Source organism: Amphiprion ocellaris, chromosome 5 (assembly GCF_022539595.1).
Source record: "Amphiprion ocellaris isolate individual 3 ecotype Okinawa chromosome 5, ASM2253959v1, whole genome shotgun sequence".
NCBI lineage: Eukaryota > Metazoa > Chordata > Actinopteri > Pomacentridae > Amphiprion > Amphiprion ocellaris.
In genome coordinates this window covers 19,081,602-19,087,601 of record NC_072770.1, presented here as the reverse complement: position 1 = coordinate 19,087,601, position 6,000 = coordinate 19,081,602, and positions in this window count along the sequence as shown.

The following is a 6,000-nucleotide window of genomic DNA, read 5'->3' as shown; positions in this document are numbered from 1 at the left end:
TGAGTTTGTTTTATTTTTAATGGGCTCGCAACTGACTGATGTGACCTAAATAAACTGTGGGTCAGCATGTTTCATGTTATTAAAAATATGGTTTGACTGGTGAAATTAAAAACATGAATTGACTTTTAATATGACATGCCACAATCTGTACTCAATAATAAATGCACTGTGAGTAGCTAAGCAGCAAACACTGTGAAGTTAATGGAGAAATGATGGTGCAGATTTCCAAAGGATAAAGAGTCATCATGTTGGGTTTGTGAGCAGATAACTGAGGAGTAGATGTGTTCATCCACATGACATAAGAGCATAAGAGTGATTAGATAAGCAAATTAAACTATTTTCAGCCTACTTGCACATGTAAATCAACAATCAAAACATCCTGCTTCATTTGCGGGGAAAGAAAAAATGTCCAGTGAACTTCAACTACACCTTCACTAAAAAACTACCAAGATCTACAGCTTTCAATCTCCTTCCACCTACAAACAGAGGATCAAAGATGTTCTAATCTGTTCCAAACATAGCGTAGAGAAAATAACGATGCTCTAAATTCACACAGTTTCCTAGAAGGTTTTTCTGGAAAGAACTGTGAAATTTATAGTAATAATCATTCAGGTTTTGCAATTATTAAATTCTGATCAGCTGCTAGTTTCAGTCAAATGTAAAATTTGTCCTCCACACAGTTAACATATTAGAAAAAATTGTTACAACATGAAGAATTTTTTGAAGGCTGTTTTTCTAGAAATCAACCACAAGCACACAACTAATTTAAAACACTGAAAAAACAACAATTTCGCTTTTAATTTTGCTGTAATTAGTACCACCATCAAACATCAGAAAATGATTATTTAATCTGAATTTTTGTTCAGATTAAAGAGCAAGCCTTCAGGGTTCACTCTTCTTACAACGTCTGTGTGAAAATGTGTTTCTTCATTGCTTTGCTCAGTGTGATGAATCTCTTATAGAAACAGGCAGCTGAGAGATAATGTAACAGTGCACAAGAAGGGTTCATTCTGCTTTATAAATCAATGGGATGTCAGTCAAAAAGAGAAAGGAAGATTGATTTTGCTAAGAAGGGAATAAACAGTAAGGCTTAGTTGTCCAAGATGAGGTCACCATTCACAGGTTTTCCAGGAAGTTAAAGTCCTATATAATGGAGCATAGTTCATATTTTGGTACACACCCACTGCAGGATATTTAGGGCTATAAATAGATTTAAAAAAATAAATGAAAATACATAGAAACATAATGCAGAAGTCAAAGCCCACAAGATACACAGAACACCAATAACACATCAATACCCCTGATACCACATCATGGGATCTGTGACCACTTTGGAGAGATTTTTTTTTTTTTTAGCCTCTCTGACACACACACACACACCTACACACACACACACACACACACACACACACACACACACACACACACACACACACACACACACACACACACACACACACACACACACACACACACACACCTACACACACACACACACACACGCACACACGCACGCACACTACCCAGACTGCTAAGAGAAAAGAGAGATGCCGAGGGGAGGAGTGTGTGAGAGTGTGACAGTGGATCAATAGTTGTGTTTGTGGCGGCGCTCCCACAGGAGTGGAGCAGTATATGAAAAGCCACTGCTGATGGCTGAAGGTCCTCTCAGAACATTCCCTGTGTGTTTAGCCCAGAGCCAAGGTTAACCCCAGCACAAAGACGCAACAAAACCTCAGCCTGCCTCCCCGGGGTTACATACACTCACACAGACGAGGGCCCACAGGAGCCTTTCTTCTTTTTCCGTGTGCGTGCCACACAGTGTGTGTGCCTCATGGCAACAAAACGGTGAATCCTCAAACACTGTGACGGACCCACAGGCCTGGACTCAAGCTTCACGCATCGTCGTTAATGTGCATTATTATAACATCCAGCTGTAATTAAGTTAAAGATGGTATCGTATTTGATGATAATCCTGCAGCGACAACAGTACAGAAAGTGATTATACAAGATGACAGCTACATTAGCACATCCGCGTACAGGGTTAATACTCCTGTTGTGAATAAAGTAATGAATTTCATTGAAGGCACACTGTAATTGCGAGCCAAAGCAGAGTTAACCTCAGTGATTTATCCAGACTTAATTTCCATCTTAACACCTCTTTATTGCTTTTACTAGCATTAAACAGCCCCTCTGAGAGAGATGCAATAACTGTGGGGCCATAACACTGCTAAATCATGCATTTAAAGCAGTACAATGTGTATATGGGCGTTTCACTGCACCCAGGGTGACTAGAAAAACTACACATGCTCAGACAAATAAATGTAGCATCGCTTTCTCCGGTTGCAGCCAGATATAAGAAAATAAAAAAATCCCTCTCCCAAGGCTCATTTTCCATCCAAATTATATCTTTCTTGCCAGATTCTCTTCAGACAAAGGATTTGTGTTGTTGCTGATTACAGAGATGGAGGAAAATAGGAAGCTTGTCATGCTCTCTACAGTAATGATAGGATACTCTGTCAAGCCGCTCTCAAGGTGTCTGCATTCCTTCTATTCAGCCATCCTCCTCTTGTACAGGCCGTAACTAGCTGCGATGAGCCTCGACAGGCCGTCATCGCCACAGAGGACTGATGGAATACTAATTAGCGTGCCACCACTTGAATTATTCATGCATCTTAATTAGGGGAGAGATTTCCCATTAGGCTTTCAGATGTGACTGAAGAGTTTGGCTCCTATTTTGTGCGCGAGTTGGTGTGTATGTAAATAGACGAGCGAACACACAAACATAGGCTGTTTGGTATATACATACAAGTGCACCTCTTTAATGCAAGCTGACAATCCACCACCCACCCAAAACTTAACATTAATGAAGAAAACTGAGTTGAAAAACAGTCAACTACATATATTTATTTATCACAAAAAAAACTGCTTTTGCAAAACTGCCTCACAAAACTGCCAAATCGCCACAACTTTTCTCCCCGTCAAAGTGCATGAATAATAAATAACAGCTGCTTCTCTGCAAGGCTGCACAGAAAACATACACATCCTGCTGCCCTGCTATAAGGTTCACTAATTAACTAATGTGCTACAGCTAAGACAGCAGAGAGTAGCAACCAGTGCATGATATTCCTCTCCGTGTCTGCGCATTTCTTTTATGCTGAGACACCAAACGCTAGCCAGGCCGAGCCAAAGCCACATCCATCTGCTGCAGTTTAGCAGGGAAATTAGGCACTCAATGTAGCATATTTGTTTAAGTAATTGGAAAGTAATTAATAACCTGAAAATATAATAATGAGCTCAGCAGCAGCTCCTCTTCTGCAAACCATTCAGGGGGAATGTAGTGGCGGCTGCCAAGTGTGCGTGTGTCTTGTCAGCATATTTACAGTGCAGCTGCTTTATGCATATCTAAGAGGGAGATAAATAGGAATGACAGTAGAAAAGGGGAGCAAGGGGAGAAATCAAATGTTGATTCATAGGTGAGGCGCTGACGAGGTGCTCTGCAACACATCACATGGCCGGGTGCTTATTGGCCGCCCGCTTGGCTGTAGACACTGCGGCACTGACTCCCATAACCACACAGCGAGGACAGCGGTGAAATCGGAGCCCAAGGATTAGGCCGACATTAAAGCCAGCCTCTAATTACGCTGTTCGGAGATTGTTTTTTATAAATATTTGATGAAATGTCATCTGCAGCGCTGAGGTGGTGGGAGGAGGGTGAGAATAGGGCTCAGTTTTCACACTTAGACACACAGTAACTAGATGCGTTGATGTGAACTAAACACACACATTTATCTGCACTTTATTTCATCAGTTCAGTAAATCTGATTAATTATTTTTGTATGTATTTTTGTTTTCATAACCCAAGTCTGATCTGACGGCTGCATAATGACGCAAGTTCAACATAGCCAGGCTGTATATACATTAGTATGCCTGGCAAAACGTAAATCCCAAATAAAGTGAATATCACAACAGCAGTAAACTACTTTCTTTGTTAATCCAGGATTTCTTTGTCAGACTCTACACATTCACATCAATAGGGTGTTTAATGCTCCATGTTTTTCACGCAAAATGGACCAATCGTATTCCTCAGACAGGAAGGTGATGTTGTTAAAATGGAGAACTATGGGAAATCTAAAAACGTATTTCAATAAAATGTGTTGCTATTGCAAAGTGGTCGAAAATTGTTAATCAATTAAGGAAATAGATTTATTTTACTGCCCAGTGCTCTCTTGCAATTGCAGCTGCTTACTTCTAATGTGGCAGCTGCACATTAGAGTTGCTTAACTTTAAACTGAACGCTATCACTTCAGTTTTAGGGCAAATCAAAGTGAAATGAATGCTATTGATGAAATGTTCCCTGTGATAAGTACGGATAAACTTTATATCAGTTATTTTTATCTGTATTCTATCAGCTGTTTTGCCAGCAGGGTAAAACAAACTTGGACCAAGTATAAAAACATAATGCATCACCAACTAAATGCATGTAGGTTCCCATGGGATCCCAATGTACAGTGTGTGGTACTGTAACTGCATGGTTAATTTTAGTGAGATTAGCAACGTACAGCTTAACAGGTATCCAGAAATAATATATTCCCTCAACTGAGAATCTGTATCCATCCAGTCTCATATATTTAAGTCACAATTTACTTCTGCCAGCATGAGAGTTTTGGACAGACTGCCATAGCGCCATAGTATTGCTACAACTGGGATATATAGACATCTAGTCAGACACTCACTAAGCACTTAATGCAGAATGTTTGCTTGTTGATGTTGTTTTCCAATCAGCCAATCATGTAGCAGCAGAGAAATGCATAAATTCCTGATAGAGCAGCTCAGGATCTCCATTGTTCACATCAAACATCAAAATGCAGGAAAAATTTGACCTCAGTGACTTTGACAGTGGCATGATTGTTGGTACCAGACAGACTAGCTTGAGAATTTCTGAAACTTCTGATCTCCTGAGATTTTCACCACAACAGTGTCTAGAGTGGTGCGAAAAACAAAAAAGCACCAGATCTGAATCCAATCGGACACCTTTGGGATGTGGCAGAATAAGAGATTGGCAGCATGGATGTGCAGCTGACAGTGATGCAGTCCTGCCAACATGGAGCTGAATCACAGAAGAAATACTTCCAGTGTCCTTAAAATCCATAAAATGAAGAGCTCATCATTGCTCACTAGAAAGATCTTCAACTGGAACACAGCGCTTGGACATATCTGGATTTGTGACATGAAATCTTCCTTTTTGCATGATTCCTTTATATTTAAAATTTTCTGATGACTTCCTCTGGGCAAATGAAAAGAATTATTTCATTGGATTAATCTACATAAACACTATGTTCTCCTCAGATGCTCTTCCTCTTTCTGTGTTTGTCTTTCACACACACTCGCTCTCACCCCTCTCCCTGAGCGGCCGCCTAAGCAGCTGCTGTTCGGGGCTCTTTGGGATCGCTGCCTACATTATGGAACTCCACCGTGGAGTTTGTCAGGTGTCCTTGAAAGTGTGCATCAAGGGCGATGGATCCAGGTGGAGGGAGACAGGAGAGATCTCCCAGCTCGCTGCTGCCGCTTTGCAGCTCCACCAAGACGGCAAATTGACAGCTGTTTCTCTGCTTGAGAGGGACGTTTTGAAATTCCTATTTTCATGCTATCTGTTGAACCGCAATAAACGATTCACCAAGAACAGTGGGTGATGCGGACACAGTGTTTTTTTGCTATGTGGTCTGAATGTGTATCTTGTCCACTGATGTATGGCTTGGTGTGGATATGTTTGGCAGCAGATGATATTATTGATGCTAATTTGTTATTTTCTTTTGCCTCTAATATAAAAACTTAAAATCTGCAGGACAGACTTTGCTTCCGCCAACAAAATTACATTTAAATCTAAATGTCAGTTACAAGAACTGAGAAGTCTCCATTTGTTTACAACTGTACAAAACTAAAATCCTATTACAGGACTACAAGAGTGACGGTGGGCAAAAAATGGACAAACCGGTGTCTGTT